At 40.8% G+C, this 12678-nt stretch overlaps 1 long non-coding RNA gene across 1 annotated transcript; it reads right to left on the bottom strand.

Moving 5' to 3' along the window:
- Nucleotides 1-10626: 10626 nt before the first annotated feature.
- On the bottom strand, nucleotides 10627-12447 carry LOC117591555. Its single transcript, XR_004574418.1, has 3 exons — nucleotides 11838-12447; nucleotides 11225-11229; nucleotides 10627-10638 (listed from the first exon to the last, which is right to left on the bottom strand). It is a non-coding gene; the product is annotated as an uncharacterized LOC117591555 (long non-coding RNA).
- Between the last annotated feature and the right edge of the window lie 231 nt (nucleotides 12448-12678).

Here is a 12678-nt window from a genome sequence, read left to right as displayed (position 1 = left end):
TTACCGTTCAAGTCTTCCAGTAGATAAATCAGTTGGCCACATTTCTGCTTTACGCGAGCCTTCACTCCAACTGGAGCTAGTTTAGCGTTAACGTTATTGGCCGCGCTACTCAAAGAAAAATTTCTCTTTATTACTTCTTGACCTACCTCAAACGAACGAGGCTTGGATCTCAGGTCGTAAGTGCGTTGATTTCTCTTGTAAGCTTTTGTCAGGTGTTTCTCGATGTTTGAGCGAATCTTCTGAAATTCGTCAGCTCTTGACAATTTTCCCTCGCCCTCGTTGAGTAATTCGACTTCTCGCAACATTTTGTAATCTTGGCCATGTGAAATCATGTGCTGACCAAAGACCACGAAATATGGTGCCATGCCAACTGATTGGTGTATTGATTTTCTCAACGAACAGTTTATGCTACTAAGGAACACATCCCATTCACGATGGTCAGTACGAACGTACGCTCTGAGCGCGGCATTAATCGATCGGTTAACCCTTTCCGCGGCATTTTCCCCACTCTGTAAATTCGATTGAGATTGTGAACGCAACGGTAACGAACACAGCTGCCTACAAATCGGGCATGTCTCATTGGATGTCAACCAATCCGATAAACACGACCTGTGGTATTTGTGTTTGCAATGGGTTTCTACAATGTCGGTGTCCTGGCTAGTATCATTGCATATAGTGCAGTGTACGACTACCTCGCCGAGATTAACATTTATATTGTCAATACTTCGCCTTACCGCCATTGTAACAAATTATGATTAAGGAAAAACTATATAAGTTATATAACGATATGGTCTTTAAGACCAGAAAGATTTTTTTATTTTTTTTATTCTAAATTCGAAAATATGGGCAATGATTGGGAGGGTCTCCGACCAGGCACCAGCACAGCAGAAGGAATGTCTTCGGTTGTTATAACCTTAAGTCCGTAAGCAGAAAGAAAGAAAAGAAAGTTTGGGTGATGATCCTTTCGAGAAAAGGAGGAACAGGACCGAATTCTCCAGTCTGAACAAGTCTCAACTAATCTCGAGAGAATAAAGGTCATTCATCTTCGCTACTAGGTATAGAACCAATTTACTCAGAACTATCGTTCCTAGTATCCTGATGAAATTATATAATGAAGTCTACTGTGATCTTCTTCTATGCAATATATCCACTGGTCTGGGTCCGACAATGATCAGATTCCCAGCGGTTCCGAGCTGGATATATAACACAAAAACTGAACTACTTTAAAATTTGGATCAATATTGGGTTGCGGAAGGGATTGGGGAAGGTTATTGGGAAAACGGACCATTCGGGCCCCACGGGAAGTGTCGTCTCGTCAGCACTCTCTGTCTACTAAAAGTTTGCCAGCTAGGCTCAGGGAAAATGGGGTGGGTGTTGTGCTGCGTAAACGAACTCCGTCACCTAACAAAATCGTAGACAGATTTACGGGACTGGGATCGGAATTACAAACCCGGACGGAACTTAAGGTCCACTACCTACTGTGAAGAGCAAGGTGGTTGTGCTCTTCCCTCTTGACCCACCCTCCATGTAGAATAACATAAGAATATGCCATTATGGTTCTACCCAAGACCTGCCGCTGCTGCCTATGTGCCTTAGGAACCCCTCCCAAAAATCAGATTAGAAATTCATGTTAAATCGTTATAATTTTACTTTGACTTGTATGACTTCAGGTTGTTTGTAACCCCCATTATTTCTACCCTAACCCTTAAAACTATTTTTACTGCATGTGTATTATATATGTGGGACTAATTTAATACATAGGAATTCAAGAGAATGATCAAATATGAATAAAAATAATATAATCAAAATATAAAGTAAGAATTAATTAATTAAATGAATTAAATGGCATAATTGTAGTGATTATAGTTAATAATAATTCATTTTATATATGGTTAAGCATGCATGTCTCACTGTGTAGACGCTATTCTCCTGACCCGGAGTGTATGTGTGTATATGTGTGTCTACTTACAGACTTTTAAACAGCTGTTGGTGTCGTTGGGCCCAATTTCACGTTCTAACTGTTAAAGAAATGTAGAAATATGCAAAATAACAAGAAGCGTTATGAAGAGGTATTTTACCAATACCCTTCCATGGACACAATGAGACCGATGATGCACCCTTTTAGAATCTATTATTAACTACGCATAAATTTCATGTTTTTCTTCTTCTATTTCTAAGTTAATGTCTAGGAATATTTAATATTATTGAACAATTTTCTTTTCTATTTTTTTTCTTCTATCCATAATTTTTCATTAAGTTTTCTTTTCTAGATTTTTGTGATTCACTTTTCTTCCCTTAAGTGGCTTTTAGAATGTCGGCATCGAACAATTTTAATAACCTGAGAGAAGGAGAGAATAGGTGACATACGGTCAGGTGGGTCTATTTAAGTGCGCATAGGTGTATGGTCAGCCGCAAGGGCAATGACCGCTGAGCTAATTTTTCCACACCCTACATATGCAAGCACCAACATTTCTTTACACAAGGCGCGGTGATATAATATAATCAAAATATAAAGTAAGAATTAATTAATTAAATGAATTAAATGGCATAATTGTAGTGATTATAGTTAATAATAATTCATTTTATATATGGTTAAGCATGCATGTCTCACTGTGTAGACGCTATTCTCCTGACCCGGAGTGTATGTGTGTATATGTGTGTCTACTTACAGACTTTTAAACAGCTGTTGGTGTCGTTGGGCCCAATTTCACGTTCTAACTGTTAAAGAAATGTAGAAATATGCAAAATAACAAGAAGCGTTATGAAGAGGTATTTTACCAATACCCTTCCATGGACACAATGAGACCGATCAGGCACCCTTTAGAATCTATTATTAACTACGCATAAATTTCATGTTTTTCTTCTTCTATTCTAAGTTAATGTCTAGGAATATTTAATATTATTGAACAATTTTCTTTTCTATTTTTTTTCTTCTCTCCATGATTTTTCATTATTTTCTTTTCTAGATTTTTGTGATTTACTTTTCTTCCCTTAAGTGGCTTTTAGAATGTCGGCATCGAACAATTTTAATAACCTGAGAGAAGGAGAGAATAGGTGACATACGGTCAGGTGGGTCTATTTAAGTGCGCATAGGTGTATGGTCAGCCGCAAGGGCAATGACCGCTGAGCTAATTTTTCCACACCCTACATATGCAAGCACCAACAATTCTTTACACAAGGCGCGGTGATATAATATAATAGATGGTTTTATAGTTGCGCGTGAGATATATGTATATAAACAACTCGGTCCCGATCGCCAAGTCCATCCGTTTTTTTCGCCTGCAGGCAAGGTCCGGTGGCACCAAAAAGAGGGACGGATGATCGTGGTACTGGAGCGGACCCCCCCTCCGAGACCGAGGGTCAGGCCAGGTCAGCAATTTCCTGCCACACGTGGATCATAACCTATGTACAGTACATACATGGAATTATGTAATAAGGTCACTTTTTCATTTTTTTCTTGGCGTACCTTATCCAGGGGTTGGTTTTTTAAGTTTTCGTCTTTGCAGCCACAACACTTTTATATTGGTTTTTATTTGGTTTATGTTCCCTTTTATGGAGCAAAATTTTCACCACGTTTTTTTTTTGTATATTTTCTACCCGCACATCAATTAAGTCTTCCAACCTTGAATGCAATTTTTGTTCTGTGCAGCATGCACTTAGCCTAACTATTTTACCCCTCCAAAAGCTGTGTATGAGAGAGCTAAGAAGGTTCTCGAAGGGCTAGCCGTAAGCTATGTTTGCAGAGAGAAAAGCTCACATGTGAACGGTGCTCGCACATGCAATTTCGAAAGAGAGAGCTTTTCAAGATAACAGCTTCTGATCTTGCATGTGGGCTCTCGCTGGAATGCGTACAGTGGGGGAGGTTCAATATTTTCTTGATAAAATTAGAAGACTTTTCCCCAAAAAAAAACAGACATTCTAACCTTTTGTTTTTGGTCTGCAACCTTCACAACTTGCAGGTAACAACATGTTTGATTCATCCTGTTGCCAAGAAATAGATGAAATGTTAAAGTAAGTTTCTGCCTAAAGCAGAAACTACAGAACGAAATGCAGAAAGGTGGTTCAAATAAACAACGGCATCAGATCTGCGAGGAATATAAGAACAGGTCAAAAAGATAAATGCTGTTCCAATACGGATTTTGACTGCAAAAAATTCAATACCATGGATGGTGTTAAATGGAAACAGCTCGTACGCAAATGCCGTTTTCACTGCAATAAGCACCCCGCCAGCGAACGATGGACGATCCAATCTATAAGTTGTGAACTTGTGGATGAAAATTTCGGGATCGGAGACAGAGGAGTTAAGCCAGGTTTCAGTTATGGCGATAGCGTCCAATTTAAAAGTGCCTCTTTCCGTATGTATTTTAGACAATTTACCTAAAATACTGCGTGCGTTCTGATATTAAATGGAGAAATGGTTCCTTATTTTTTAAATTTTAGGACTTTAACTCGAGGATTCTGGGTAGAGTCTCTAGGCAGCAGTTCATGCATAATATTGTGCTCAGGCCATGCAGGCGGTTCCAAAGCTTTGGATACAAGAGAAGGGAAGAAGAATTTTGAAAGATGAGATATTACGTTTATGTGTAAAACTAAATTTAGTTATTGTAGTATTCGTAGTTATTCTCGTTCGTTCGTTCTCTTTCGTAGTGACGGGTTTTTGTTTTGCCCTCCGTATTTTCCTTTCTATTTTGGATAAACAACCGGGTTTTTTTCGAAATAATTCTTCTAATAATTACTGAATAGCTTGCCACTTTTCTTACATATCCTAATACGCGAGCCTATTATTTGTTTAAAATTAAAATTTAATCGTATTCATTTGTGCGTCGGTTAGTTGCGTGGTTTGTGCTTTTTCTTTTTGTCGCTATTAGCCGCTCTCTCGTGTAGCTGCGCTTCTGCCTCTCACTCTCTAGCTCGAGTAACTGTTCTCCCTTTCTCGCTCACAATACTTTCTGTGCAGTAGCCGCGCTCATGGTGAAATTAATAATTCTTAGTAATTCTACCATGCGCGCGCTCACTGTTTTAGCCATGGTGAAATTACTAATAGGTGACGGATTCACCACATCCTTCTCATTTAAGGAACACCTGCTCATGGTGAAATTACTAATAAAAGTTTGCTAACTCTCTCTAGCGCTTGCCTCTCTGAGAGCTGAAAGAGCGTGGTGAATAAGCCCTCCACTCAGCTGACAACGTCAGCCACCCCTTTTGGAGGGGGTAAATTAGTTAGACTAAGTGCATGCTGCACAGAGAAAAAATTTGATTCAAAGGTGAAAGACATAATTAATGTGCGTACAGAAAATATATAAAAGAACGTGGTAAAAATTCTGCAAACATAAAAGGGAACATAAACCCGATAAAAGCAATCTGAAAAGTGTTGTGGCTGCAGAGAAACAACAAACAAAAACCCCTGCATATAAGGTACGCAAAGAATAAATGAAAAATGTGACCTTTTTACATAATCTCATGTATGTACATATACATAGGTTATGAACCACGTGGGGCAGTATAACTGCTGACCTGGCCGATCTGGGCCTGACACGACGATCATCAGTCCCTCTTTTCTGTGCCACCGGACCTCACCTGCCGGCAGAGACACGGATGGACTCGGTTAGCGGAATTTAGGATTATGTATACCGACATACCCATGCACATTTCAACAGTCGAGGAACAATATAATACAATTTAATATATAGTGACTGTTCCCTGCTTCAAAGAACATGTTGGTGCTTGCATAATTTGTGGAAAAAATTCGTTCCGCGGTCATTGCACATGCGGTTGACCATACACCTATGCGCACCTAAATAAACCCACATGGCCGTATGTCACCCATTCTCTCCTACTCTCAGTTATTTAGAATAGTTTGATGCCCAATTAAATATGTAAAATCTAAAGGCTACTTACGGAAAGGGAAAAATCACAAAAATGTAGAAAAAGAATATTTAATGAAAAATTAAGACAAGAAAAAATAATTTAAAAAAAAGTTGGTTAATAATATTAAATATACTTAGACATAAACCTTAGAAAATAAGAAGAAGAAAGAGTGGAATTTATGCATAGTTAATAATAGATTCTAAGAGTTATCATCGGTCTCATTGTGTCCATGAAAGGGTATTAGTAAAATACCGCTCCATAACGCTTCTTGTTTTCTCTTGCAACATTTCTACATCTCTTAAACAGTTGTATGCCAGAAACTGAACTGTGCAGAACTGTGCCCAACGACACCTGCAGCTGATTAAACGTCTGTAAGTAGACACACATATATACACATACACTCCGGTTTAGGAGAATAGCATCTAACACAGTGAGACATGCATTATTAACCATTTTTTAAATGAATTATTATTAACTACAATCACTTCAATTATGCCATTTAATTCATTTAATTAATTCATTCTTACATTATATTTTGATTATATTATTTTTATTTTTATTTTGATCATTATCTTGAATTCATGTCATAATTTGGTCCCACAGATACATACATGCATTAAAAATAAGTTTAGTGATTAGGGGTAAAATAATGGTAACCCCCAATATGAAGTCATACGAGTCAAAATTATAACGATATAACATGAATTGCTAATCTTATTTTTGAAGGGGGTTCCTAAGGCACTTGGCGCAGCGGCAGAAGGTTTTGGGTAAACATAATGGCATAATGTCAAGAGGGAAGAGCACTAACACCTTGCTCTTCACAGTCGGTAGTTGACCTTAAGTTCCGTCCGGGTTTTCCAGTCCCGATCCCAGTTTCCCGTAAATCTGTCTACGATATTGTTAGGTGATATTGTTCGCAGCACAAAACCCACCCCATTTTCCCTGAGCCTAGCCGGCCAACCCTTAAGTAGACAGAGAGTGCTGACGAGACGACACTGCTCGTGTCCGTTACAGTTTAATGAAGGCTAATACTTCATGAACTTCAATTAGTTAAGCCGGTATTTTCACAAGGCCCTGACGGAGTTCCCGGCTGTGTACTCAGGTACTGTGTCGAGTCTGTGTGCGGGCCTTTGCTTAAACTTTTCACTCTATCCATCCGTTCTTCTAGCTTTCCCCCATCTGGGAGGAATCCTTTATAATTTCTCTCCATAAAAAAGGTAGCAAGTCTGACGCTAAAAACTATATGTTTGGATACTATGGATTTCTAGCTACCTGTGTTCTAGGTTTCAAAGAGTCCTCTTCCAAAACTCCTTATCTTTACCTGTTATGGTTACTTCTGGAGTACCACAGGGTAGCCATTTAGGCCCCTTACTTTACACACTCTTTATTAATGACATGCCTTCTGTATTAACAAATTCTCGAGTACTTATGTATGCGGATGATGTTATGCTCTGTGTCCAGTATAAGGACATTTCATTTCACTCTCGGTTGCAATCAGATCTCAATATCTTTCAGTCATGGTGCTGTGCAAATATGTTACAACTTAATGCCTCGAAATGCAATGTAATGACTTTTTATCGCTCCAACCCCTTCCTGGCTCCTTACACCCTCTGCGGTAGTTCTCTTGAGAGAATTACATTGGATAATGATCTAGGTGTTAAACTAGACCCCAATTTAAAGTTTTCTGTACACATTTCTACCATGGTAAATAAAGCCATGGGTGTGCTTGGGTTTATAAAGAGGTGGTCAAAGGAATTTGATGATCCCTATATAATTAAGACTCTCTATATATCGCTTGTTCGTCCGATTTTAGGGTACGGCTCATGTGTATGGCGCCCTCAGTACAACATACATCAGGACCTTATTGAATCAGTACAGAAAAACTTTTTATTATTTGCCCTACGGGGCCTCAACTGGGATGCAACTGTGAGACTGCCATCCTACCGTAGTAGACTTCTTTTAATAAATATTCAATCCTTAGTTAGTCGTAGAAAAATGCTTGGTGTAATTTGTATGCACAACATGATCAAGGGGGATGTAGACAGCCCTGACTTGCTGATCCGCATAAACTTTACGATTCCCATTAGACCCACTAGAAACTTTATTCCTTTGTTCCTTCCACTATGTAGATCGAATTATGCCTCACACGAACCCTTTAGGGTTTTTTGTTCGGATTATAATTCCCTCTACCACATTATATCCTCAACTAACTCCCTTCCTCTTCTTAAATCTCTTATACTAGCCTACCTCTCCCGTAGTTAGTTTCATTTTAGTTTTGTCTTGTTTTTGATTTTGGTAATTGTTGCTTGCTTAGCTATACTTTCTCTAATTTAGTTGTGTTTAGTTCTAATTTTCTTCGAATATTAGCCTAACATCTATCTTGCCTGCATGCTCGCGACCGGTTCGGTTAATCGCGCCGCGCGTCATGCGGAGCGCCCCTCGGTCGGTTGGGCGGGAGGAGGGCTGCGTTCTGCTGGGTTCCGCGCGTAACAGGCTTTGGCTTGGTGTCGCAATGGCCACTTGATGGTGCAGTCATTGCATATCAACGTCCAGACAATACTTCGGAGCAGCAGCAAATACATAATTCTTAAGATCAGCTCGCCTTGTTTGTATTCATACTCTCTTTATAATCTCTTATACTAATAAGCTATTGTCCCGCTCATCGCTCCCTCTCACAGTGCTTAAAAGCGAACGCATATGTATGCACCCTTCGTACTGCTTATATTGCAGTGCTTTGCCCTTTCATTGCCCCAGTCTAAAATATTGTCTATCGCCGCGAATCTCCGAGCAGTCCAATTATTTCTTTATTTTCTTCGTTCAACGCGAACCCATTACTTAAATCGAGCTCTAAACCATTGTACATTTTAACAGACCAAATAGTAGTTCACGGCCACGCCCCCTTTAAATTGTATAAAATCGTCCAATAATAAACATATAAACGGCACTCAGTACTACATCTGTACTTTAGCGGTGTTTTGTCAAATTTTACATTTTTTCTTCATCTGTCATCTACATCTACAACACTTCTCACACCATTACGAACACGAAGCAGTGAATGAGAGAATGTGAAAAAAAACAAATATAAGCTGCGGGGCGGGGTGGGTTTAGCCACTGCATACATTTTTTTCATTCCCAATTCGGTGATCTGATAGATATGGCCATTCCCTACGGAATGGCGTTTTTAGTGTTCTTTTATCTTCAAAATTGTAGGTTTGTGAGGTTTTCGCCCTTTTGCGGGGGCGGAAGGGGGTGGGGCTCATTTTTTAAATACACTTGTAATAGTGTGACTCTAGCTTTAATGGTCTCTGAGATCCAGGAGCTCAACCAGACGGACAGACAGACATGGCTCAATCGACTCGGCTATTGATGCTGATCAGAATATAAGTAATATTTAAATATAAAACGGGAATTACAAAGTGTTATTATTTATTTATTGTATTTACCATATGAATGTAAAGAGTGATTAATGCTCGCAAGGCGAGACGTTACATGGTATCGCCACTTGGCTGATTATTAAAAACGAACTTAAGAACCCTAAACTTCCCAACTGTCCTTAGCTGCCGGCCACGGCGATCGTCGCTGCCCAGCAAAAGTGCTGACCGTGCGATCCCACGGGTGACGAAACTGCTCATTTTACAATATTGCAGAATTCGTCCAACCCAGTGGTTAATTCAGTTAACTCTTGTTAACTACTCCCTCCTTCAAGACTTGCCCGTCCTCCGTCAAGCCCATGCTCTTCAGCATCTGCTCTATAGCGACGGTGTTACCCTTTTGCTGCCTGCGCCGCATCCACCAGGAAAAGCCGATAAGTGCAACGCACACGGCTACGCCCACGACACGGTCAGGTGCTGCAGATTTTCCTCGTTCAGCTTGTGAAGATACGGCAGGCTCAACAACGTTTGGTGGCGGGTGACATTAATCCTCGCCGAGGTAGCTACGCCAGGTACTCTCTTTGTTGGATTGTTGAAGTTGGTGTATTTTGTCCCGTTGGGCGACTTGGTCAAAGGTTACCAAGTACGTTCCCGTAACATTTCGCTAGGGGCCGTCGTCGGTGGTCACAATGGCGGTGGCATCGTTGATTACGACGATACACTAATCTATCTCCAAGATAGGGGTCAGGTTATTCGTCTGGGTGTCGCAGTGGGCCACAGCGCCAAAATGCAGTTCTTGGGCGCAGCTACGTACCTCCTTACAGACGGCTAATGATGGGGGCCCCTTGCATGATGAGACAGCGATGATCTTGCTGTCGCACTCTGCTATAATGTCCTCTGGTAGATGGATCGTTACACCCTTGCGTGCGACTGTTGAAGATGTTTATTTTCTTAGGTTCTTAGCTTAGGTCTAGGCATTTCAATTACAAAGATAATTAATTCGTTATTCACTAGTGCCCTCACGTTAGCAGCGCCCAAAAGTTGGGTTACACTGATATCGGTGGAACCTTTCTTCAAAATCGCCTCTAAATCATTGCTCTCGATGATAGCTGGATTCACGATATTTATTTTAGCCAGCGTAGTGGCGATCATTAAGTTCTGCAATTCGAGCGTCACTTTGTAACGGACACGGGAAGTGTCGTCTCGTCAGCACTCTCTGTCTACTAAAAGTTTGCCGGCTAGGCTCAGGGAAAATGGGGTGGGTGTTGTGCTGCGTAAACGAACTCCGTCACCTAACAAAATCGTAGACAGATTTACGGGACTGGGATCGGAATTACAAACCCGGACGGAACTTAAGGTCCACTACCTACTGTGAAGAGCAAGGTGGTTGTGCTCTTCCCTCTTGACCCACCCTCCATGTAGAATAACATAAGAATATGCCATTATGGTTCTACCCAAGACCTGCCGCTGCTGCCTANTTTTACCCCTCCAAAAGCTGTGTATGAGAGAGCTAAGAAGGTTCTCGAAGGGCTAGCCGTAAGCTATGTTTGCAGAGAGAAAAGCTCACATGTGAACGGTGCTCGCACATGCAATTTCGAAAGAGAGAGCTTTTCAAGATAACAGCTTCTGATCTTGCATGTGGGCTCTCGCTGGAATGCGTACAGTGGGGGAGGTTCAATATTTTCTTGATAAAATTAGAAGACTGTTCCCCAAAAAAAAACAGACATTCTAACCTTTTGTTTTTGGTCTGCAACCTTCACACCCCCCCGCCACATTTTATCTTAGGGTTTTGACCAAAGATAAAACTGAAACAACAACAAGGAAGGGTGCAGACTTTTGTCTCTAGCTACCAAATATCCTTAATGTACAATTTCCCCAGCTCTTTACCGTTCAAGTCTTCCAGTAGATAAATCAGTTGGCCACATTTCTGCTTTACGCGAGCCTTCACTCCAACTGGAGCTAGTTTAGCGTTAACGTTATTGGACGCTCTCTTTATTACTTCTTGACCTACCCAAACGAACGAGGCTTGGATCTCAGGTCGTAAGTGCGTTGATTTCTCTTGTAAGCTTTTGTCAGGTGTTTCTCGATGTTTGAGCGAATCTTCTGAAATTCGTCAGCTCTTGACAATTTTCCCTCGCCCTCGTTGAGTAATTCGACTTCTCGCAACATTTTGTAATCTTGGCCATGTGAAATCATGTGCTGACCAAAGACCACGAAATATGGTGCCATGCCAACTGATTGGTGTATTGATTTTCTCAACGAACAGTTTATGCTACTAAGGAACACATCCCATTAACGATGGTCAGTACGAACGTACGCTCTGAGCGCGGCATTAATCGATCGGTTAACCCTTTCCGCGGCATTTTCCCCACTCTGTAAATTCGATTGAGATTGTGAACGCAACGGTAACGAACACAGCTGCCTACAAATCGGGCATGTCTCATTGGATGTCAACCAATCCGATAAACACGATCTGTGGTATTTGTGTTTGCAATGGGTTTCTACAATGTCGGTGTCCTGGCTAGTATCATTGCATATAGTTCAGTGTACGACTACCTCGCCGAGAAAAACATTTATATTGTCAATTATTCGCCTTACCGCCATTGTAACAAATTATGATTAAGGAAAAACGATATAAGTTATATAACGATATGGTCTTTAAGACCAGAAAGATTTTTTTTTTTTTTTATTCTTAATTCGAAAATATGGGCAATGATTGGGAGGGTCTCCTACCAGGCACCAGCACAGCAGAAGGAATGTCTTCGGTTGTTATAACCTTAAGTCCGTAAGCAGAAAGAAAGAAAAGAAAATTTGGTTGATGATCCTTTCGAGAAAAGGAGGAACAGGACCGAATTCTCCAGTCTGAACAAGTCTCAACTAATCTCGAGAGAATAAAGGTCATTCATCTTCGCTACTAGGTATAGAACCAATTTACTCAGAACTATCGTTCCTAGTATCCTGATGAAATGATATAATGAAGTCTACTGTGATCTTCTTCTATGCAATATATCCACTGGTCTGGGTCCGACAATGATCAGATTCCCAGCGGTTCCGAGCTGGATATATAACACAAAAACTGAACTACTTTAAAATTTGGATCAATATTGGGTTGCGGAAGGGATTGGGGAAGGTTATTGGGGAAAACGGACCATTCGGGCCCCACGTTGGGCGCCATTTATTATGTAACGGACACGGGAAGTGTCGTCTCGTCAGCACTCTCTGTCTACTAAAAGTTTGCCGGCTAGGCTCAGGGAAAATGGGGTGGGTGGTGTGCTGCGAAAACGAACTCCGTCACCTAACAAAATCGTAGACAGATTTACGGGAACTGGGATCGGAATTACAAACCCGGACGGAACTTAAGGTCCACTACCTACTGTGAAGAGCAAGGTGGATGTGCTCTTCCCTCTTGACCCACCCTCCATGTAGAATAACATAAGAA

This window comes from Drosophila guanche, unplaced genomic scaffold, assembly GCF_900245975.1.
Source record: "Drosophila guanche unplaced genomic scaffold, DGUA_6, whole genome shotgun sequence".
NCBI lineage: Eukaryota > Metazoa > Arthropoda > Insecta > Diptera > Drosophilidae > Drosophila > Drosophila guanche.
This window is presented reverse-complemented; position numbering and strand designations above follow the sequence as displayed.